At 39.3% G+C, this 23,817-nt stretch overlaps 1 long non-coding RNA gene across 2 annotated transcripts in view; it reads right to left on the reverse strand.

Annotated features, from left to right (window-relative positions):
* The window catches only part of LOC306669395, a 68,640-nt gene extending 45,040 nt beyond the window's left edge, over window positions 1-23,600 (reverse strand). For both annotated transcript variants that reach the window (XR_013766092.1, XR_013766093.1), the window contains exon 1: window positions 23,020-23,600. This is a non-coding gene — a long non-coding RNA (uncharacterized lncRNA). The remainder of the gene's footprint in view (window positions 1-23,019) is intronic.
* Window positions 23,601-23,817: the final 217 nt, after the last annotated feature.

The following is a 23,817-nucleotide window of genomic DNA, read 5'->3' on the forward strand; positions in this document are numbered from 1 at the left end:
TTAAGATACAGAAATTATCTGTTTGTCTAGGGGTGCAACATAATCATCAGTCCTTATAAGAGGGCAGGGAAGTCAGCCAGGCGTGGTGGTACACGCCTGTATTCCCAGCTATTTGGAAAACTGAGGCAGGAAAATCACAAGTTCAAAGCCAGCCTCAGCAATTTAGCAAGACCTATCTCAATAAAAAAATAAATAAAAAGCTCTAGGGATGTGGCTGAAAACCACATAGAAAACTCTGTGTTAAATCCCTGCTACTCCCCCTACCCTCCCTCCCAAAAAAGGCAGTGGTAAGAGATGTAATAGCAGAAGCAAGAGATTGGCATGATGAGGGGAAGGCATTATGAGCCAAGGAATGCAGGTGGCTTTGGAAGCTAAAAAAGGAAACAGGCACATCCCCTCAGTGTACAGAAGGAACCACGCCTGCTGACACCTTGACTTTAGACCGATAAAGCTGATTTTGGACTTCTGATCTCCAGAACCATAGATAATAAATTTCTGTCCTTTTAAGCCACTAGATTTATGGTAATTTGTTATAGCAGGCACAAGAAATGAATACAACTATTCCAGCTTTCACTGACCTGTCCTCTGAATTCCCAGAGCACTTTGTACTGGCGGAGCAGTAGCTAAAAAATTCAAGACCTGGCCACAGTTGCTTGGGTTGGAATCTTCGCTTTAATATCTACCAGTGGGATGATCTTGAGCATATTCCCTGATCTCTGAGGTTCAGATGCTCAAAAGGATGATAATACCTTCCACATGATTTTAAGATTTTTGTCTCCCTGTTAGATACGAAGTTTATGATAACTGAACTTTGTCTTATTTGCTGAAATGTCCCCACTGCACGACACCATAAGGGCTCAAATATTTATTGTACATCAGTTGAGCTAACATTTGAGCTGCTTGCCAGACCTGGTGTTATCTGCAAACAGAAAAATATGTGTGTGTGTGTTACTGGGGATTGAACCCAGAGTCCTCCATACGCTAGGCAAGCACCTTATCACTGAACTGCATCCCAGCCCAACCATTAGAAATCATTAATGTCATTCAGTGACATCTAAAGTGTACAACAACATGAGGCACCATAGTAAAAATAATTTCATGCACACATGATCAAAACTGTAAAAATACAGGTTATGAAGATTAAAGAAGCAAAAAGATCTTAGGTAACAGCTTATTAGGATGTAGTTCTATAACGAAATTGGAAGGGTATTCGTTCTAAATTTCATGTTTAAGCTAACCCAGTACAATTTGTAGTTTTTAATATTTGCGAGATAACCTATGTGTAATCCTCACAAAAACAAAGGCAAGAAAATTACCATTTTCATAAATTCTTTCCAAAATAAATACTAAGATTGAGGACGGAGGAAGACATAGAACTAGCCCCAGACTTCCCTGTCTTCCTTTGACCATAACCTTGGCCAACATCTGAAAAAGAATTTCAGTTCTAAGAAAAGATAAACCTCCAAAATAAAAAAAAAAAGAATATATATTGGGGAATATAAATGACTTCAAAATAAATGAATATAAATTTTACTTTTAGTTGAAATTAACAGACTGAAATGAAATGAACTGTTGAGTCTCAAATACATTGAGTCTCTAAAAAAGATTTTAAAAATTCCTTATAAAGAAAAATTTTATAAAAATGATTAAGACTTTAGGGTCACTGCATTTTATAAATTATAATTTTGAACAAAGCCCTGCCATGAATAAGAAGAAAAAAAAAGATAAACCCCAACAGAGCACTAAAGTTAGACTATCCTTGTGCTGCCAAGAAGTTACATTGTAAAATGGTCATAATCCCTTCTCATGGTAGAGTCAACACATTTTCTTAACCCATGATGTGAGAGCTTCCTTTAAGGATGGATAATAATTGCCACACCTTGCTTGTTATCAGAAACATATTGCCAGGAATAGCAACATTGCCTTACTTATCTTCAAGACATGAAACAGTTACCTATAGCTTTCTTCTCTTCTGTCTTAAAAAAATAATTACTGCATTTTCAATCCCCGATACCACTGGTGTGTGTGTGTGTGTATCTATATATGCATTTTCACTTAATATTTTATCATGTCATTAATCATTTTTTTAAATATCAGTATTTATTGGCTGCCTAGGTTATTACCATATCTATAGTGTAATTTAATCACTCATTTAACAAGTAGATTTTTAACTTCATCATTTTTAAAACTCTTACATCTGTCATTTGGGATGATGTTACACAGGTAAGAGGTAACAAGCTAGCAAACATGAAGAAATATTCAAATTCATTTAAAAGGCAAATTTCTGAAAATCAAAGTAACCAAGAGAGGTTTTTTTTGGTTTTTTTTTTTTTTTTTTCTTCTTTTGTTAGTGCTGGGAATTGAACACTGGTGCTCTACCACTCAGCCACATCTGCAGTCGTTTTTATCTTTTATTTTGAGATAGGGTCTCACTAAGTTGCCCAGGCTGACTTTGAATTTGAGGTCCTCCTACCTCAGCCTCCTAAGTAACTGGGATTACAAGTGTGCATGACCACACATGATTCAGATGAATTTTTAAAAAGTTTTAAATGACAGTACTCAGTAGTGACAAGAAAGTAGTAAAGTGGACCTTGGTATTGTCAGTAAAGAACAGCATCTTGGAAAGCAGTGTAGCAATGCATAATCAAAACCATAAAACTAAGTTAGAATGTGAAAGGAATGTAATTTCTTGAATACAAAGAAAGCACATTGAAGTTTGACATACAGGAAGCCTTTGTGACTCAGTTGCAAGCTGTTGATAGCACTGATACACAGGTGCTAGCTTTGGGGTGGGACAGATCTTGATATGAATCCCTACTGAGTGACCACAGCCAAGTTACACTCAGAGCCTTAGTTTCCTCATCTGCTAAATACAGGGAATAATATTTCACTGAGTTATTATGAGGAAAAAGTGAAACAACTTCCTGGCACGTGATAAAAACCTCAAAAACTGGCCTCCCTACACTTAGCCTGCAGCAGGCAGCTGGGGCAACACAAGTAGTTTCTTAAGTCGCAATCCTGCTTGTGCCCCAGCTGGAGAGAACCAGATTAAACCAGGTAGTATGCAGCTGTGGCTAATCCAATACTTGATCCAACACTTAGGCACAGCTTCTAATCTATTTGAGGTGAAGATTCTGTACGGCCCAGAGAGCATCCTTGCAGAGCACTACCAGGGCTTGCCTTGTGCCTCGAGGGCCACCAGAGGACACACGATCCATCTATCTCAGCAGGTACATCATCCAGGCCAGTGACCCCACCCCCCACACACAGAGGGGGCCCAGAGAGATCCAGCTATGGTTTGAGCAGTGCACTTGAATTAGGCATACAGGGGTCACCACAGCAGTAGCTACCCAGCCTGAAGGTACAGGCTGCCCTTAATGCCCTCACTGCCCAGGACCAACGACCTCAGTCAACAAGAGTTCAAACCTGTATCCTTACCAGTCTCTCCCAAACCACTTCCCTGTCTACTTTCTGCCCCATCCTCACTCAAAACAGTTTGAGGCACCAATATCATATGCCTATCTATATCCTCAGCCAGGACAAGATGGATCAAATCCTTTCTGTACATAAGTGCAAGACAATCCTTGGGTTATCACCAAAGGTGGGTAGTGTGATGTCTCCTCACCCATAGGGGAGACATTAAAACTCACTGTGCCAAATACACTTCAAAATCTGTTCCTTTGTCCCCATACTCCTATGATTTGAAAGGTAATCAGCCATATAAAAACAAAATGTTGAACTAGTATGTCATGCTTTTCAGGTTTATGCTACCATCAATATTTTCTAACTAGATTCTGTTTTATGAATTCATTGAGAGATGGATGCATGAACAGAGGCATGGATAAGCGAGCAAGCAATGGCTCCATAGACAGAGTTGCTTCTCCTTGTCTGCTGACATTTTAATCATAAAATAGGAAAGACTCTATCCCTGCTTCCCTTCTCAATATGGAGTGGGAACACTAAGAGCAGAGCACAGTGTGTAGGCAAGCAGGAGCAGGCAGCAGTTGCTTATTGAATGAAAACATGAAACTGGTAGAGCAACAGAAGTCACAACACCTAATCTAGCAAATTTCTCTAACTTTTAATAAACAGGTGACAAATTTTTTTCCAAATACATTCTCATATAAAGTTTCAGCATGTAAGTACAGATGGAAAACAGAGACACTTCCTCAGGCTTGGTGGAAATGCCTGAAACCTGCCTTCTAAGCCTCCCTTTCTTTTAGTATTCATAGAACCCACTTAAAAAACAATAATCTCCTATCCGGGTGCAGTGGTGCACGCCTGTAATCCCAGTGGCTGGGACGCCGAGGCAGGAGGATCACAAGTTCAAAGCCAGCCTCAGCAACTTAGTGAGGCCTTAAGCAACTTAGTGAGATACTGTCTCTAAATAAAAAATAAAAAGTATTGGGGATGTGACTTAGTAGCTAAGTACCCCTGAGTTCAATCCCTCGTACCAAAAGAAGAGAAAACTATTTATCTCCTGATCTTGCTAAAAGGAAACTAAAGACTGGGTAAATAATTTATTATAATCAGAAGTTGTTATTGCCACATGGGGATTGTAAAAAGAATGAACATTTAATCCACATGGTTACCTATTGTACAACTTAGAGCAAACTGTTCAGACCTCTCCAGCTTCAGTTTATTTATCTACATGGGATTAAATAATATCTCCCTCATGGTAGTGGTGTAAGAATTACACGAGAAAATGATCTCATCCACACTCTTGGCTGTCATCTGCACATCAGATACTGCCTAATGTGTACCTCCAGCCTAAACCTCCTTGAACCTGACCTACTTAACTGCCAAATAGGCACCTCCAACTTGTCCAAAACTGAACTCGTGGTCTTCCTCCTCAAACTCTCCTATCCCCCTCTCTCTGCCATCTTAGCAATGGCATCATCCATTCTTCCTTTTCTCTGGTCAAAACCATGCAGTCATCCATGATTCCTCTTCTTCTCTCACACTCCCTGTCCAAAACATTAGAAAAATCATTTGGCTGTACTGTAGGGGTCCTCTGTGCCACGTCCCGCGTGGATGAGAAAAGGGTTAGCTGACAGAGGAGGATGTTGGCTGTATACCACTCAATTACCCAAAAACTATATCTACTCAATAAACACACAAGAGCCAATATTCTTTTTAAATGAGAGAGGGCATGACGGGTCTGGCCATACCAGCTCCGGCCTCTTAAAACAACAACTCGCCCAACTCTCTTTTATTTATAACATACAGGTAAAGGGGGCCAGGTCCAGGAGGAGCTGCTTCTGTGATGGACAGGACAGGGTGGAGTTAGGGGAGCCATTCTGTTAGGGGGAAAATTCCAGAAGGAGACAGGGAACCACTCCCACACAGCAACACATACTTCCCTGCAGTTCTTAGAAGCCAAGACTCTGTGTCCCATGGCTTAACCTAGTCTGATTCTGCTAAATAAGGATGGCTTCCTACACTCTACTTTCAAATTCTATGCAGAATCCAACCCTTTCTTCCCTCCTCTACTGCTACCATTCTGGTCCAAGTCACCATCTTCTGTCCAGGATCCAAGTAATAGCTTCCTAATTGGTCTCCCTCTTCCTTGCCCCCTTTCACTGTGGTCGCACACAGGAACCAGACTGCTCCTGCTCATGTCATGCCTCTGCTCAGCACCTCCCAGCAGCTTCCCGTGTCTCTCAGTGTAAAGCCCAAGTCCTCAGCATGGCCACAGTCCCATTACCTGCTGGTTCATCTCTCACTCCCGCCCCCACACCAGCACTGCTGTGGCCAGCTGTCCTGGCCTCTTGCAGTTCCAGGAGCACTTTACTGCCATGGTTACTGCATGGTTGCTCCCTCTTCTTCTGCAGTCTTTGCCCAAAGGTCACCATCTCAGTGAAACCTTCTCTGTTTGCATTTTCTGAAACTTCACACACACCAGACGTACACTGATTTCTTCTGTCCCTGGTTTATTTTTCTCCATATTAAGACATATGATAAAAAAAAAAGACATATGATAAAATTTGTTTCCCTCATTTTCTTTACTATCTATCCTCACCAAATAGAATTTAAGTCCATTATGGCACAGATATTTTCTATTTTGATCAATACTTTATCTCCAGTTCCTGGATTAGTACCTAGTACATAATTTTTCAATAAATATTTGTTGAGTGACTCATATACATAAAACGTTTAACAGCACAATCTGTGCCCAGTAAATGCTGTCATTGTTTACAGACATTTTCAGCATTTTTTCCCTCTTTCAATAATTTCTTTTTCCAGAAGCAATTTATGAAGAACTATTTGCTTAAGAGGGAACTGATTTTTAGGGTTTATTATAGAAAAACAATTTTAACATTCATTTTCTCAGCCTGAGTTTCTTAAATTGCTTCAATTTAGTGAGGTTTGGGAAACATGGAACAGAAAATGAAGAACTTGCCAAAATTAAACTTTAAAAGGGTTGTCCCACCTATAATAGAGCATGAATTCAATGTAGATAAATAGAAAGTAATGCAGGCAAGTATTAACTAGATTTCTATTTATTTGCTAGTTTAAAACTTAAACATGTTCTTTTAAAAATTAAATTTAACTATTAAGTTTTTCCTTAAGCACCACTATAACAAAGTAAATTATTATGACTTTTACTTTGTTTATATTTCACTATATCTATAAAGAGAACTACTGGCTCTAGAGGTCATGTTCTACTGTGGAAATGCTTCATAAACACAAATTGCTTTCAGTTTACACTATTTCCTCAGAGAGAGAGAGAGATAAAGACAACATTAAGATTTCAGAATCCAGAGTACATTTATGTTTCTGGTCAATATTTTAGTACTAAAAATACACACTCTGAATATCTTAAACAAAGCCACTCAGATTACAAATAAAAATCTTTAGCACAGATTAATTAGTTAATAATAGAAAACTAAGATCTCAGGAGACATGGAAGAATGCAGGGGAAAGGTATACAATTTAATGATTTTCTCTTTCCATTTTTAGCTGATCTTCATATGTGTGTAGGTAAGTGTTCCTTTAAGATGAAATACTAATGGAAGCTATACTACCCTATGTGAGTAAATTCCAAGGAAGAAGGAACAGCAAGTACATAAGCCTGAAAAAGGAATGGATTGAGTAGATTCAAGGAACAACAAGACCAGATTTCTGGTCTTATTTTCAGAGTCTACAGCCATACCACAGTATAATAAGTGATGGGAAAGATGTGGAGCAATTGGAAATCTTATGATTGCTGGTGAACATGCAAAATGGTATTCACTTTGGAAAAGAATTTGGCACTTTCCTTTAGTTAACTGCACTGGCTATGTGGCTCAGAATATCACACTTCAGTGTTCGCCCAAGAGAGAGGAAAACTTATGTTCACACAAAAACCTACCCATGAATACTGATAGCTTGAATCACAAGCACTCCAGACTGGAAAGCACAAATATTTTTCAACAGACGAATAATAAACACACTGTGATACACACACATACACACACACACACACACACACACACACACACATAATGGAACACTGCTCAGAAATAAAAAGGAACAAACTACATGGAGCAACATGCAAGAATCTCAGATACATTAAGCCAGGTGAAAAATGCAAGACTCAAAAAGCTATGTATTATATGATTTCACTTATATGACAGTCCAGAAAAGGCAAAAGTATAGGGACAGGGAACAGCTCAGTGGCTGCCAGGCAGTGGAGGCTGATGACAAAAGGCCATGAGGGAATTTGGGGGTCTGATGTTTTATATCTTGATTGCAATAGTTTTACATAATTGTATGCATTTCCCAAAACTCGTAGAATTGTACACACACACACACACACACACACATATGTGAAGGCACTGGGTAAAGAAGGCCAACTGTAATAGAGGAACTGTAGATTACATAGAGGGAAATGAGAAGGAGTTGGGTCTGAAAAATGGTGGAATGAGAGACATCATTACCCTATGTACATGTGTGATTACACGAATGGTATGAATCTACATCATACACAACCATAGAAATGGAAAGATGTACCATATTTGTGTACAGTGAATCAAAATGCAGTCTAAAACTAAAAAATAATTAAAAAAAAAAAAAAAAAAAAAAAGACTAGGAAAGAGGCCCTCAGAAGAAACCAATCCTGCCAACACTTCATATGAAACTTCCAACCTTCTGATTGTAAGGAAGGAAATTTCTGTTGTTCAGGCCACTGGGTCTGTGTACTTTGTTATGGCAGCCCTAGCAGGCTAATACACCAGCTGTGCGCATAGAAGGCACAGTCTCTTGGCAAGCTCTCAGCCCCAGCCTAGCCCATTAACTACTTTTCCCTCCTAACCCCAGTTAGCAAATGGGCCCTTGATATCTCAATCCTTCTATAGGCCCAACCACCAATTTTGCTCCTCCTACCCTATGGAATATTTGCCAACCTTGCCTATGCGTGCCCTGGAAGGGTGTTTCCTGCTTGCCAGTCTTGATCATGTTTTCCTGGCCAGTGTCAGTCCTCATGGTCACTAAGAGGGTGTTTCTTTTTTATGTAGTTACTCAATCAGTGACTATAGATAAGCTCTGGGCTGGGTCAATTCAGCAAATTTGTTTACCATCCAGTGGGTGCAACCACGTCTCCAAGAAGTTTTGAATCCCAGCTTGAGGAGACCCCTCCAAGTTTTGTGCCTCCTAAGGTTCTTTTATTAACCCTAGAATACTTCTAATATTTCCCTTTACTCTTTATGTTTGTTCCCTGATTATAGTTAATTCTTTGTATTTAATTCACTGTTCAAAGTATGCTTGGACTCTGGTCTAGGAGAAAATCTGACTGATAGAGAACTGGCATGGAGAACTCCAGGAGATAGACATACAAGATGGGATTTGTTGGTCATTATCTTTGGATTTTAGCACAGTGCTAAGGTCCTTGCTAAGGGGGAATGGGATGTGAGGATAGCACAAGCTCTCATGTGCTTAATTGTATTGGAATGCCAATGAAGAAAGTGTCTTAGAGGCCCAATTGCCTGTTACACTTAACTGTCAATGTTAGTAAATGAGGACTACAAAGCAAGTAATATTTTTCTGAGCACCCTTGAGTACTTACAGAAAAGAAATAACAAACTCAAATCTAACTCTTAGCTTGAGAGTTAGATTGTTAGATTGTTGTAGAACCAGAGAGCTTCCATGACAGTCTTCAAAAAATCTGTTATTTCTTATAGCCAACGGGCTGATATTGCTGAAAATGAAACCTAAAATTTAACCGTGCAGGTTTCTGGATTACAACAATAATTGAATTTATAGTTTTGGAGCTTCCCTGTCCTTTGGAGTAGCTGCCCTCTGTGGAAGACAAGTCTTCCTTAGCTTAAATACTTCTGAAAATCTCATCAGAAGCAGAGACCTTGAAAGGAGTTACTCATTCTCAAAACCCACCAGAGTCACCCCTTATTGCCATCAGATCCATAACTAGTGTCAGTTCTCAGCATGTTCCAGTAGAACAGGTACACAATATGACTTCTTGCTTATGTGCAAAAGAATTGCTACACTTTTTGAATACATTTCACCAGAAATCAGAGGAATATGTCCAGGCATACGTTCTAAAAATGTTAGGAAAAGAAGAGAGGAATATAACACTAGATCAGGCCAAATTCATTCACTTGGTTGTATTTACTAGAGAGCTTCCCTGTCTCTATGTGGAGGGATGCCAAAGTCTTTGGGAGACAGGACTATGGGACTAGATTTATCAGGTGCAACCTGCACACTGAACCATGTTCCAGGAAAAGACTCAGAAGACATTTCTCTTCACAAAGCTACTTTTAACCTTGTAAACTCTGTGGTTGTTACCTTTGTAGGATAGGTATGACTAAAGAATGTCACCATTGAGAAGGGTTTCCTGATTTGCATGGGGGTGACAGAATCCCAGACAGGCAGAAGCAAAGTGGCAATATTTAACCACCAAGACTAGATGTGTGGGCACACCTGAAGTATAGGGTGGCAGGGGCATATTGCCAATCTTCCTTTGGCTCACAAAGATCTTTGGCAGTGGCTAGTTGATCATGGTGTCCCTGGGAACAAAGTTGTCAGGCAGTCCTTCACATTGCTTGAGTTACATTATGGAAAAACTCTTAAGTCTGTCTGGTAGCCAAAATCCTGCTTGAATCATCATAATGAAAAATTATAGCCTTTCACTCAGTTTTCAGACCTAAGTGAATTTACAGACACAGAGGTCCTTGAATAAAGAATGTCTCTGGTGTCCCACTCTACCCAGAGCCATACAGACAGGGTAATCCCAGAAAATGTTCATTCTAGTCAAGACGACTCATTATAAAGGTGTCACATCTAGGAAGGGGCAGAGCAGGGATTTGACTATACGCAATGTGAAGTCCCAACCTACCCACCCCATCTTAACTATTACTGTATTTTATCTCCCTAAGGGGACAAGGTGATATACTCCTCAACCCTGGTCTGGATGGCATTGAGGCATGCACAAGATGATCGAGATGCTAAGTGGCAAATCTGCAATTTGGAGTGTTTGCGGGGCAGGGTGTGGAACAATTACAGCTTCTCTTTTTCCCCCTGAAAGAAGAGGTTCCTAGGAAGCCACAGAAGATGGTAGACAGTGCCTGGTGTCTGTCTGTCTGTGGTGCTGATATGTCAATAAACCTTTCTAGTTTGGCATGGTAAGGCCCCCTTTCCTCCTTGCGAGGGCAACCAAACCTCCTAGTTTGCCCAGGACTGAGGTGTTTCCTGGGCCATGGGACATTTTATAATACCACTAGGAAAATCTCAGGCAAACCAGAACATCCAGAATCCAATATTCTAGCCACTATTTCATTGAGAGGATAAGGAAACAGGTAGTTTGTTCAGATTTAATCTTTGCTATTTAAATCTATTTTAAATCTACTAAGGAGGATTTTTACTTTAAGAACTAATCAATTATATTAATATAAATGTAATTTTTGTTGATAGATTATACTTTAAGTTTTACATATCTTTTAGTCATTAGTATTGGTTCCCATCAGAAGGTGGTAGAATATTTACCATAAACTCAATGGATGGACTGTTAATCACATCCTCACAGTCTGTCATACATTGTTTTCCCCCTGGGCCGGAGAACCCAGGGTCTTGTGTGTGTTAGGCAAGTGCCCTACCACTAAGCTACATCCCTAACCCCATATAATTTTTTAATAAACAAGTTTAAAATAATTTCCTCAGTCAGGCACAGTAGTGCACACCTGTAATTCCAGAAGCTTGGGAGACTAAGGCAGGAGGATCAAGAGTTCAAAGCCAGTCTCAGCAAAAGTGAGGCCCTAAACAACTCAGTGAGACCTTCCCTGTCTCTAAATAAAATACAAAATAGGACTGGAGATGTGACTCAGTGGTCAGGTGTCCCTGAGTGAGTACCCCTGAGTTCAATACCCAAGACCACCCCCCAAAAATTTTTTTCCTCAGAATTTTCAGAACATTTTAAAACCAGCAAAAATATACAGTTATTAAGGGGAACAGATAGTAGGTAGATAAATTTAAGGCAAGACAGTGGGGAACTCTAAGACTTTCAACAGCTGCCCACTGAACTTTTCTTTAAAAAAAAAAAAAAAATCCAGTTCTCTTTCTCTCATCCCTTTATTCCTTCATGTAAAAATCAGTTTAATGTCTAAAAAGCACACAACAGATAAAGAGCAAGAGAAAAGTAATGTTTTGATCCTGGAATCACAGATTCACTGATGTCAAAATTCAAAACAATCCTAGCAGCCATGTAATGTGGTCCTAGCAGTTACCTAATGGAGGGCAGTGCATGTAATATATGGAGAGTGATCTTTGAAGTATAGAAGTAGTCCTAGTGGTTTAGTTATTACAGCAAAATAAAGTGGACAAGATTCAAAGTCCACAATCTATGGATCTGACCACACCCGTAGAGTGTTATTGTGCACCAGGTGCTATTCTAAGCACTTTGTATCTATCGACTTAGTTTTCAGAAGAGGAAACTACAAGTGTTTGTCACTCTCAGTGTTTCACTTTTTCACAGGGAACAATGCAATCAGATATAAAGGAATTGATAAGGACTTGATAGTTGAGGATGATATTTTGAACCAGGGTCAAGACAAAAAAAGAACTTTCATTTTTGATACAGACCCAGACAGAAATAGACATCCCCAAAGAGCGTGAGATGAGGGCAGCGTAAGGACCTGAAAACAGCATCCAGGTCATCCTGGAAACAGTTCCCAGGCCACAGAGGTTAACCTTGCTTGCCAGTTCCTTAATGAGAAGGAATGGAAATTGATGTCAGGACCTAGAACCTTGTAAGATACAGGATGGGTTCAGTCATTCTTCATTTCTTTTGCTTTCTTCACAAAATCCTAAATTATTGAAGCCCTTGAGAATATTTATAAGTTGATAGTTGCATGTTACCAGGCGGCATGGACCCCCATCTCAGTGCTGGTGCCTCCTCTTCTATATTTCCAATATATGTGCGTGTGTGTGTGTGTGTGTGTGTGTGTGAGCGTGCATGCACGTAAATGTTTTCAATGTCCATCAGTGGTACAGTGTGATATGTGTGTGTTAGTTTTAATCTAGAGATGGTAAATTAGCATTTGAAGTCCCTTAATCAGGAATATACTCTTCAGAGTGTAGTTGAAATGTTTTTCTTAGTTCTCTGTGTTTCAGAGGACCTATTGTAAGTGGTACAACTACTGCTATCTCATTATGCTAGTTGTGAATATGCTGAATAATGGTAGAAATCATTTTTAACTGGAAAAATTTGTGGCGTTTAAACTACATGGACTCACTAACAATACTGTATAGGCCCTGTACCCTTATGTGTATATGAGTGTATGAACCCAGCATCCTGTATCTTTCAGAGTGGTTTCCTTGGCTCAGGTTCTAACTTGGAATGAAGTTTCTGTTACCTGAGTTAGGACTGTGGCTCAGTGGTGAAGCACTAGCATGTGTTGAGGCCCTAAATTCAATCCCCAGCACTAGGGGAGGGGAAGTTTCTACTACCTATTCTGAACCATAAGTGAGCTTAATCTGTCTCTAGAATATTGTTACATTGTTGTCCACTCAAAACAATCCATTCTGCTTTTCTTCCTGGGTACATGGCTATAAAATATTTCCAGGGCTGGGGTTGTAGCTCAGTGGTAGAATGCTTGCCTAAAACATGTGAGGCTCTGGGTTCGATCCTTACCACCATATAGAAACAAGTAAAATAAAGGTATTGTGTCCCCCCTCCAAAAAAAAAATTTCCAGCCCACCTAACAGATGGTTGTGGTCATGTGACTAAGTTTCATCTAAGACTGTGTGAGTCATAGAACATATACTTTGGCTGGAGGTATAACACAATGGTAGAACATTTGTCTTGCATGCATGAAGCCCAGGTACAATCCCCAGCACTGCAAAGACTAAAAGAGTGTATACCTAGATTTCTGGGCCCTACATTTTAAGATCACAAGAATGCTTCTTCTGTGTTCTCTTTGCCTTCTCATCACCTGAACTGTAAGAATTTTTAATGTGCAGACAGCAAAAGGTTCAGAGTTTGGGGTGGAATATCATTTTAGAAAGAACCTAGTCCCTGAGTATTTAAAGCAGAGCCACCTGCCAACTTGAGATATTAACTTTGGACTTTTACTTTAAATCAGTGTATTATTGTTGGGTCTCTTTGTTACAGCAGCTTTGCCTTATCTTGACTGATCTTGATTGAACTGGGCTTGTAAGAGCAGGGTACCTGCTTGCTAATAATGACAAGTGCAGCATAATTCAATCTGAAGACATATACCAGAGTAAATGCCAACTCTAAGCAAATGTTGGGGCAACAACATAAAGCCCTTACCTATCTTTAGCTTTTGGAGGCCTTCAGTATCTCTCAGTTTGAATCTAACAGTTGTTCTTAAGTTCAAGTTATATTACCCAGATATGGTGAGGCAAGCAGAAGAGGAGGCACTGGCCATTGAAAGAATGTTTTGTAATTTACAGTTTCCAAGAGGAGGGGACACATCACACCATGCAGGGCCACAGGGGGAAGCAGCTTGGTCAGGAAGGACACAGATGAGTGCACAAACTTTCCCCCTCCCAGATGCCAGCTTGGCTAGAGTAGGAGGAAGAGGAACATGCCTGAAAGATTGAACATTTACCCAAAAGAGATTAGGTTATCCCAAAAGGAGTCTCTCTACCCTTTCAGTGGACTGAGCTGGGGTATTTTTCCCCTCTTGAGATTAAACCCGGGGCCTCATGAATGCTAAGTATGAAATCTACCACTGAACTACACACCTGCCCAACATTTTTTTAAATTAATAAGTTCATAGTGACATTTTAAATTCAAATTTAAATCCAAAGAATTTTTTCTTAACTGATTTTATTTCACGTTTATATTTGTTTTCCTCTAATACTATAATTTTGCTCCTAAAAACATCAATATATTCATTTATTTTCTTTATTCTATAATGTCAATAAAATAAGTTCAAAATTACAATATCATCATTATTACTCATAACACACATACACACCAAGAGACATACAAGACTTTTTGCAGCTTTTTTAAATCTTAAGAATATATTCCATCAAGTATATATGATCAGAATACTATATTGAAAAGTTGCTTGAAATAATACTATGTGATTGTTCTCAATTTAACATACAGTTAGGGTTCATGTATTTGTTGTATTTAATTTTAGAGTTTGATCTTTATCTCTTTATTTTATTGTGTATTTTAATTCTTTTTTTTTTTTTTAATCTTTGGGTACTGGGGATTGAACTCAGGGGCATTGGGCCACTGATCCCCAGCCCTGTTTTGTATTTTATTTAGAGACAGGGTCTCACTGAGTTGCTTAGCACTTCACTTTTGCTGAGGCTGGCTTTGAACTCAAGATCCTCCTGCCTCACCCTCCCAAGCTGCTGGGATTACAGGCGTGGGCCACCACACCCAGCTTAATTGTATTTTTAGAATAGGTAAAACATTTACACAGTTCAAAAATCACAACTATACCAAAAGGTATACTTTGAGCCTTTTCTCTCCCAGTCCGTCTTTCCGCCATCATTAATAGCCATTTTTATCAGTTTGTGGTCTATCCTTTCTTCATTTCTGTTTGTACATATGTGTGTGTATTACATAATTTCCCATTCTTTCTTATAGATGCAATAGCATACTAGACACACTCTTCTGAACTTGCTTTTTAACAGTGCAGTCTGGAAATTATTCCATGTTATTTCCCATTCTGTTTCACAGCTGCAAAACCCCTTGCAGTCAGGACGTTGACTAGGATTGCAGTCATCGGAAGGCCTATCTGGGCCTGCTGACCTGCAGGGAATCTGGGAGGATAATTCACTCCCATGCCCAGCTCACTAGTGCTGACTTGAAAGCAGCATCTTCCCATGGGCATTTCCACAGGCTGCTGGAGTGTCCTTGATACAGGGCAATGCAATCACCCCAGAGAACACATTCAAGAAAGCAAGATGGAAGAAACAATGACTTAGCCTGGTCACTCCCTATATCTTAAATTTTTTTTTTTTTTTTTTTTTTTTTGGTTGCTGTTGTTGTTTTGTTGGCAGTACTGGGGATAGAACTCAGGGTGCAAAAGAGGCAAGTGTTCCCCTGCTGAGCTACATCCCTAGTTCTTTTTAAAAAATTTTTACTTTGAAACAGGATGCTAAGTTGCTCAGGGCTGGCCTTGACCTTGAGATCCTCTTGCCTCAGCCTTTCAAATATCTGGGATCACTGGTGAACACCACTTCACCCAACTTCACTCTCCAGTTTAGAACATTCCATAAGTTAGAAACCTGTCACCAAATTTTCATTTGAAGGAAGATGAACTAGGCTTCCTTTTGAAGGGAAGAATGTCAGAATATTTGTAGACATATCTTAAAACCACCAGCAGCCTTTAGAAAGCATCCTGTACAGGGCACTGCTTCCCTTGTATGGAGATAAAAGTCTTCTTTGTAATTATCAATCAGCGTGTACCCAGCTCCGGAATCTATGTAGTTTTATAATGTAAAAAGATGGGGCAGGGCAGTGAGGGGCAGAGAGAGAAAGATGGATTGTATATTTGTATAGCTCCAAAATTGATATGTTGAAATCCTAATCCTCAATATGATGGTATACAAAAATGGGAGGTGATGAGGTCATAACAGTAGATCCCTCATTAATGGGACCCCAGCCCATGTGCAGTGGTGCATACCTGTAACCCCAGTTACTCAGGAGACTGAGGCAGGATGGCAAGTTTGAGGCCAACCTCAGCAACTCAGTGAGATCCTGTGTCAAATTTTTTAAAAATATAAAAGGGTCTGGGGATATAGCTTATTGGTAAAACACCCCTGGGTTCAATTTCCAGTACCAAAAAGAAAAAAGAAAAAGAAAGAGACAACCCCCCCCTCACTGAGAACTCTCTTGCCCTTTTGCTGACATGTGAGGAAAACAATAAGAAGTTGGCAGTCTATAACTAAGAAGAGGGCCCTTAACAGAACCCCCACCTACTGGCACCCTGATCTCATACTTCCAGCAACAACTGAGAAACACGTTTCTATTGCTTGTAAATCGCAGTTCTATGTTACTTTGTTACAGCACACAAACTAAGATAGGCAAATCCTGGAGACCTTCAGGGTTTCTTTTGTGTGCACGCACGCACGCGTGTGTGTGTGTTTAGTATTGTCATTATTTTATTTTAATTTTTTAATATTTTTAAAAATAAATTTATTTTTGATATATTTGTATTCTTATTAGTTATACATGATAGTAGAATGTATTTTGACACACATATAAGGAGTATTCTTCTGGTTGTATGTGATGTGGAATTACATTGATCATGTAATCATGTATGCACACAGGATAGTAATATCCAGTTTCTTTTTTTCTTTTTTTTTAATTTTTTGAGACAAGGTATTGCTCAAACTTGTGATCCTCCTGCCTCAACATCTGGAGTCAGTGGGATTATAAGCATGCAGGACTGTGACTAGCTAGTTTTCTTTATGAAAATAACAAAAAGAATTTTTGAGAATTTCTGAATGTATCTATCATTTATATATAAATATATATAATACCTACATATCATTACATACACATATATTTCATTTATTAATACAAATGACATATAAATATCTCAAGGTTCTGTTTCTCAAACTGGGTAAACAATCCCGAGACCAGCAGTAGGAAGCTAAGCCAGATGAAGTGCACATCATATCTTACAGGAGTGACTACTTGGTGGTGCTCAATGTAAAAACACTGTTATACTGAAACAAACATGGTTATATATTAGTGAAGGAAAAATGGGAAACACACACATTTTAAAAATTAAGCATGTGACTTCAAAGAAATTTTGAATTTAGGGTGTTCAAAATAGGCAGCCTTGAACCATTCTCCCTACTCTCCCAGATAGGCTTTCCACGTCTCTGTCCTTAGGAGTGTCAGTGGAAAAGTGGGAGAAGCACAGGCTGGAGAATTCACATTGGCCTTTTGTTCGTGAGGAGCCAGTGGGAACCTTTCTTCTGAAAGAATCACCCTGTTCTTGTGTACACACTATTCCCATTCTGGCTCCACCACTCCCTCCACCCCCGCTTTTGAGGAAAGCATTTGTCAAGCTATTCTGGGCTCCTGGCAAATGCACTGGGATGGGATTCCTCGGTCACAGTCCTATTATTACTTGCACATTATTCTTGCCTTTCTTAATGCAGTTATTAAATCTTTGATATAATTTCCTTTCGGTTTCTATGAATTTCCTCTCTTCAATATCCACTAGATGGTACAGGCATCCTCTGTCCTTGTTATCTCACAGATGCCACCTCACTCTGATGTGTGCTGGGTCTGGATCAGCCCTCCTTCTCCTGGAAACCTAAAGATCATGGACTCACAATGAGCCATCTGCATCTTTGGGCAGGGAGCTTCATTGGGTTCCAAGATGAACATGTAGTTCCTTCACTTACAATGGCTTAACCATTGCCAAATTATCTGAGTCAGAGAAAGTATGCATTCTGAACAGTATCAAAAGGTACACTGAGGCACAATAAGATGTTAAAGAGTTTACTTGAGCTGGGTGTGGTGGCACATGCCTGTAATCCCAGTAACTCTGGAGGCTGAGGCAGGAGGATTACAAGTTCAAGACCAGCCTCAATAATTTAGCAAGTTCCTAAGCAACTTAGCAAGACCTTGTGTCAAAACAAAAAAATAAATAAAAAGGGCTGAAGTGAGTAAGTGCCCCTAGATTTAATCCCCAGTACCCTGCCCCACAAAAAAGAGTGTTTATTTGGGCAAAGAGCAATTCATTCATGAGTCAGAGAGCACCAAACTAAAGACCATTTGAGGCTCTCCTGAGGGAATGCAAGTGGACAGTTTTTACAGGGTGAACATGAAAAAAAGCAAAGTAAGTATTTGGGTACTGTTTATACAGCACTTTATTTAGTTTACCCTGGTAGGAATCTCCTAGTTATGTAACTATCAGTTAGTTGGTGGCTTCTGATTGGTTGAGTTTAAGTTTCATTTTACTTTAACATGGTCGTTTGTTAATAAGAAATAGCCCAAGTTTCACTTCTGTTTGTGAATCAAGCAAGGCAAAATTGCCCCCCAGGACTTAACTGACTTTGTCTGCTCAGGGATTCTTCAGGCCTATTCTCTATTTTAATTTACTTTAACACCCGTAATAAAGTAGGGGCATCTGAAAATTATTTTTGTACTGTAATTGAATATTTCTCTAAAGTACCAAATTTCACACCCTAGGCAAAAAAAAAAAAAAAAAAAATCAAAGCTTCATTTCACCACCATACAAACTTATTTGATGATTTTATATACTTTTTGTATTTAATTACATAGGAAGGAGAAAGAAGGGAAAATCCCCAAATAAGCTCTTTGGTGGTCAAGGTCTCTCTGGTCTTAATGGGGCGCTGACCATGTGTGGCTATCTATCATCACCAGACATCCTCCCCTTGCTGGTCCAGCTCAGGTTCACCTGGCATGACTTCCCTGTTTGCTCTGAAATTGTTAGGAGCATATCTAATTTCCCTTAATTGCAACCTTTGTTGGAAGTAGACTTGTGTATTTCCTTCTGTGTTACCATGGTTAGGTGCTTCCATGGGAACTACACTCACAGTTGGGTTTGCTGTCACCTTAGTTCCTAACCACGGAAAACGGAGGAAGGGAAGTGACTGAGCAGGAACTTGAAGGGGGAAATCTATCTTTATTTTCACTAACTTTAAAATAAAATTTAGCATTTCTTTTAGTTATGCATGTAGGAAAGAAACCCTGGTGATTCCATCAAAACCCATGAGATTTTTTTTTTTACCAGTAGAAATCACAGATATTTTTATATCCAGTTAAGTTATTGGAAATATCTTGAAGTATCTTTTCACTCATTACTTATAGTTACTGAGGATTTTAGACCCCTGAGAGACCAAATGCAGTCTTCCTGTGCACAGATGCTACAGAGCAACATATACAAGTACATCATATATATAGCCAGGAGCCTGTACAGCCCATGCTCCATAATGCTCATCCAGAGATACACATTGTTTCTCTATTATTCCCTATCTACAAAAATCTCTATTTATTTAAAAGAGAAAACTCAGTATAACTGCAAATTCTTAGAATTCATTTCTGTTGTAAAGGCATCTAAGTTGAACCTGAATCTACATTTTTTTTTTTTTTTTTTTTTTTTTTTTGGTACTGGGGATTGAACCCAGGTGCCCTTTAACACTGAGCTACATCTGCAGTCCTTTTTGTCTTTTATTTTGAGACAGGATCTTGCTAAGTTACTAAGGCTGGCTTTGAACTTGGGATCCTCCTGCCTCAGCATCCTGAATGACTGGGATTACAGGTGCTTGACACCACACCTGGAAAAATTTACAGGTTTTTGTTTTGTTTGTTTGTTTTGTACTGGGGATTGAACTCCAGGGATGCTTATCCACTGAGACACGTCCCAGCCCCAGCCCTTTTTATTTATTATTTTGAGACAGGGTCTCACTAAGTAACTTAGTACCTTCCTAAATTGCTGAGGCTGCCTTTGAACTTGCAATCCTCCTGACTCAGCCTCCTGAGTCAATGGGATTACAAGTATGCGCCACCATACCCAGCCAAATTTGTAATTAATAAAAGTTATATTGAAGAAATCGCTCTTTTGCTCTTTGGATAAAATACTTATTTCAATTGGAGCTGAACTTTAAAAGTCTTGGATAATCGTGGTGTTCCTTGAGAGAAGCTTGTGTGTGCCTTGTAAAATGAAGTATTATGTCATCCCTAAAGAAAAGGAAAACAATAAAACATTATGTCACTGAATGCCCCCTTTCTGTTCCTAAAAACCTTGCATTAAGGAAACAATGAGAGTAAGATTGGGCCATGTAACATATTATCCTGAAGGACACTGACTTTCTCCTACACACTCTGGGATTTAGGGCAAGTTAGTGTTCTCTGTAGAAAGCCACATTCTCTTTAGGATGCTAGTCGTACAAGAAAACTTAGCATGCTAAAAGGTATTGCAACAATACCTTTTGTGAAACAGGATTCTTAACCCTTGTTTCAAAACAAAATAAAACACCAAAATAGACTAAATGTCTTTTATGACATGCAGATTGCCTTGTTGTAAAATGTAAGTTTTAACCAGGAACAGTGATGCAGACCTGTAACCCCAATTATTCAGAAGCTGAGGCAGGAGAATCATCAGTTTGAGACCAGCATAGGCAACTTAGTGAGACCCTGTCTCGAAATAAGATTTTTAAAAAAAGGATTGGGGATATAGCTCAGAAGTAGAGCACTTCTGAGTTCTGTCCCCAGTACCATAAAAATAAGTGAGTAAAATAAATAAAACAAAATAGAATGTAGGTTTTAATATTATTAGACCAACAGAGCAGCTGATTGTCATTGACAAGTTACTTGGTTACACTCACAAATCCCAAGAGAAGGGAAACACCATGCCACAGGTTAGGGGTGGAAGCTCTGGAGTGGGTCAGAAGGCAGAGGGAGCCAGGCGAAAATGTAGGCAAGAGCCTTTTGTTTCCATTAGGGAAAGGAAAAAAAAAAAAAAAAGACAGAGAAGGCAGGATAAGCAAGCTTAGGATTAGCCAGTTTGTCTAATTTCAGCAGGCTCTGGGATGAAGGGGGGCTGTCCCTTGTTATCTGATAACACATATCCTAGAATGATTTGGACAGTGGCCCAAAGTATAAGAACCAATAAAGGAGGTCGTGGGGTATATGCTCTGGATAGGTTGGTTTGTATGTGAAAGTCACACTCTGAGGTGACCAGGTGACTCATCTATTATTTCTGTAATAGATGAGTAATTTCTGTAATGTAACTGGCAAGGCCAGGGAGAGACAGTCTCTCTCACAAGGCCCCAGATATCAAAGCATCAAATACAGAGAACAGAAAGTACGGGTCTCTCTTTGGCAGCACATATACTAAAATTAGAATGATACAGAAAATATCTGCATGAGAATGACATGCAAAGTTTTGAAGCAGTATAGTATTTTTAGTGCACCATTTAAAAAAAAAAAAAGAAACTAAAAAGTGTGATTATTTTACTTGTCAAAGTTTTCCCCACGTTTTTAATGCTTTGCACAAGTTAAAGAACAACAGCCTTCAGGTCAGCATGTCTTAAAACATAAAATCAAACTTTAATTTGCCTATATTTTAAACATACTTTCTCATTACTAAGCACCTTGTATATATCCCAAACTTGTTTTATTTTAATATGTTGATGTATTGGTTATTTACTACTGTATAACAAATTACCTAAAACTAGCGATTGAAAACAACAATCATTATGTGTGGGTCAAGAATCCAAGTGCAACTTAGCCAAATAGTTCAGGGTCAAGTTCTGTTGTGAGGCAGTATTCAAGGTGTCAGCTGCACAGATAGAGGATCTGCTTCAGCGCTCACTCTTGTGGTTGTCAATAGGCCTCGGTTCTTTACCACGTGGACCTCATAGAGCTTCCTTGGGACATGGCTGCTGGCCTTGCCCAGTGTGACCAATCCAAGAGAGTAAGGGAAAGAACACAAGAATTCAGGGTTTTTGGAACCTAATCTCAGAAGTGATGTTCTATCATTTCTATCATATTCTATCCCTCAGAAAGGAGTAGCTAGATTCAGCACAAATTCAAAGTTTGAGCACAAGTTCTTGTGGAAAAGACCACTGGGGCCCACCTTCAAAATAACATGCCTCAGTTGATAAGTGAACTTCAATTAAATTGCTTTGGAGAGGGATAATTCTGGGTTTTTGTTGTTTTAATTTAAAAACATTATTTTGGGGCTGGGGATATAGCTCAGGGGCATAGTACATGCTTGGCATGCATGATACCCTGGGTTGGATCCCTAGCACCACAAAAATAAAAATATTATTCTGAGGAGTTCAAAGGTTTCACAGTTATACATACCACAAATAGCTAGAGTCACTCAATGCCAAACATATTTGGATCCAAACCTTGCCTCACCTACCCGCCATGTTGACCTCAGGCAAGAATTTCACTATTGCAAGCACCAGTTACTCCAGCAATAAAATTGGGACAATAACACATGTATTACAGATGAGATTGTACATATAACATTCTGCCCAGATTATATTAATAAAAGGCAATTATTGTTATTAGAGAAAATAATGTGATTGAATCTCACTTACATGTAGTTTTCTATTTCACATAATTACAGAGCTCTGGAATCATCTTTATCAATAGTTGGGTTTTATTCTTTCTCTCCTGATGAATGCTTTAAATATCTTAAGTCATATACATGATGAAGCCCAATGTGTCTGTCCCCACACCCCCGCCAAAACCCCCATGTTTTAATATACCAGGTAATAGCGTATCTAGATGTATTAATACAAATGACATTAGCATTAGAAGCAGATGTTAAGCCAAAATTGTCCACAGGGAGGGAACTATCCATACTGTAGTAAACTTCTCAGAGAGAATGTTAAGCCTGATGGTTTGCATTTTCAATCAGCAGGACACCTGTCCTGCAGTTCATAGGTAAATAGTGGAAGATGAATTGCACTAGAGAAAGATTAAAGCCCCCTTTCCAGCCACCTGCTTCTGACCAGGTGTTCCTTTCACACCTGGTGTTCCAACACAGTACAAAAATTAATAAAGAGGGAAGAAATAAGGTTTCTTATTGCAGTTACCTTGCTATCCAGTGATCTGTGTTTGTAAAACCCTTTTAACAGAGGCGCATGCTATTGAGGATCCAGGAACAATTCAGAGGCAAGTGGAAACCTGCTGCCTCCATTTGTTTGTTCTTTGAGTGTGAAGGCCAGGAAGGCAGTGTTGGAATGGGCAGGCCCACACTCTTTCCCTTTTCAACCTGGAGTCGGGACACAGGGAGAAACTTTGGGTTCATCCTCACTAGAGAAAGTCCCTCCCCTAGCTGGTCTCCCTTGCCTGTCCTCCCCAGAACACATAGGGAGGAGTTTTCAATGAGGCGGCCGCACCTGTGGCCACAGAGAAATAAGACCCAGCTAGAACTGTGCCACAGCCACATGAGGATTTAAGTTTTGATTTCCCAGAGACCATGAGGGAAACTGTAAGTATTTCTTCCTCCACAGCCTCCCTCCTGTGCCCTTTCACTCTCGATTTCAGGGTAGTAGTTTTTCAAACTGCTACCACAGCATTTGATTTGAAGTATCTTTATTAGCGCTGAAATTTAAATTAAGTACCTCAGGCAAAGGGCACATGGGACCTCCTGCTATTATTTCTTACAGCTACATGTGAGTCTATGATGATCTTAAAATTATAAGGTTTAATTTTTTGAAATGCTCAGAAATTACTGTAACAGGAAGAACTAATAATGAAAAAGAGAGAAAAAGAGAGAGAGAGATCAAGTCCTATCCTCAAAATCTACTTTGCTTTTTTTTCTTAGGTGGAATTTATCTCCCACACTAAACCTGTATAGAGTCTGTACTTCATGGAAGCTCATGAAATAG

This window comes from Sciurus vulgaris, assembly GCF_902686455.1.
Source record: "Sciurus vulgaris genome assembly, chromosome: 9".
Classification (NCBI taxonomy): Eukaryota; Metazoa; Chordata; class Mammalia; order Rodentia; family Sciuridae; genus Sciurus; species Sciurus vulgaris.